The sequence below is a fragment of the Morone saxatilis genome, unplaced genomic scaffold (assembly GCF_004916995.1).
Source record: "Morone saxatilis isolate NCDOM2014 unplaced genomic scaffold, NCSU_SB_2.0 Contig0, whole genome shotgun sequence".
Taxonomy (NCBI): Eukaryota; Metazoa; Chordata; class Actinopteri; family Moronidae; genus Morone; species Morone saxatilis.
In genome coordinates, this window is record NW_023339650.1 from 555,323 (window position 1) to 557,143 (window position 1,821).

Below are 1,821 nucleotides of genomic sequence, written 5' to 3' on the forward strand. Positions count from 1 at the left end.
TGTGTGTGTGTGTGTAAAGTATACATTCAACTCAACCAATGAAACACTGTATGCTCTGTATTCTAACAAAAGCCGCACCAGACAATCACCACCTCCCTCTTTCTTTCCTTTGTATCTTCTATTTTTCTTGTAGTTAAAAATAGGTATGGGGTGTATGGTGCAGGTATAATAATCCAACACTGTACATGAGGTACGGACATGGTGGAAAGAGCACACAGTCTCTGCAACCCACTGTCAAAAGAATGCAATTTGCTTTCCTTTTTTCATATGAAAGCTAAAAAAATACAAAGGTCAGTCTGACTCACAGGCCAAAACTGAGATTTTTGCTGTATGCGTTTACTAGTCAGATATAATTAGTTCTTCTTGTGTCCCATCTGATGTTTTCTGCTGTGTCAAATCAGGTTAGAGTGATGTAAAAGAATCCACAGTTGAGATTTTTCCTCCTCTTTTCTCAGAGAAAGTATTTATTCATGGCCTGTGTCTTCAGTATCAAAGAGACACAGAGACATGCTGGGCTGCCTTCACACTGGGGGGCGAGGCAGTCTCTGTGGTTCCATCTCACAGCCAATCAGGACATGGACACCTTTGATCATTGGCGAGGCTACACGTTTTGTTGTTGCAATGTTTTGTTTTTTTCCTCTAAAATTTCTATCATGTAGCTCAGTGTAACATTAAACATGAAAGAATATTTTTACTTGAATCTGGTTGGCTTTTTAGTTCCATTTAGATTACTGTCCCTCATACAGGATATAATGCATTTCTTTTAACATATAAATGTTATTCATATTCCTATTTTATTAGTTGGCTATTAGAAGGCCTGAACTTATCACAATCCAGAGAGACTTTTTCAACTCCACACAAAACGCTATGTTGGTCATTAATAGTCACATTTATGAAACATTCAGTCTATTCCTTCACATTAACAGAATGTCATGTGTTGCAATTGCGATAAAACATATTAGAAAAAATATATTTAGAAATATTAACTGCCACGCCAAATAACTATAACTATAACTATAAATGTTTTTTTTTTTTAAATCGTTCTAAATTTATCATTGGCCAACAATATGGTTGGGATCTCTTTCCGGGTGATTTGATGAACGATATTGTGGTATGCAACTTATTAAATGCCTTTATAACGAAATACTAGGCTGCAAATCACTTGTAAAAAAACGCCATTTTAACTGAGACATACTACCAAACAGTCTTTAGCGCTGATGGGATCCCTCAAGAATAAGATTATGAATAAAATTTGTCTTGTCTCTTATGTTAAATTCTCCTAATTTTTCTCTTCTTGGAAACTTCTGGTTTTCTTTTTGTTTCTTTGCACAACATACTGAAGTAAACAGTATCAATAACTTAATCCTTTGTCCCATTAGTCCCATCATTGTCATCATTGTTATAGTTATTGTTCTTCGTGTGAACGGCCCTTGCGTACAAATTCAACAAACAAGTGAGAAACAAAACATTTAGGGGTGGAAACCAAGGCAGACACTTATGACTGACCTTCTTGTACCTCGAATGACAGCTGCTGTTGCCTTTTTTTTTAAAAGCAACTTTATTTATAACACAGAAGGTAAGTAGGCTAGAGTGACAAAGATTTTCCCAAACAGAAACTATTGGGATCTACTATAATTTGCTCGTGAGCATGTTTTATTGCACTCGCAACATATGACATAAATCTGATGCCATACAAAACGTCTTGTTTGTTTGTATAATGTTGTCTTCTGCAGATTCAAATAATTTATTTCAGTGTGCACAAAACTGAAGACTGGATGCAGGCAGTAACTTCTTAATGGGCCAGTGTGTAAGATTTAGTGG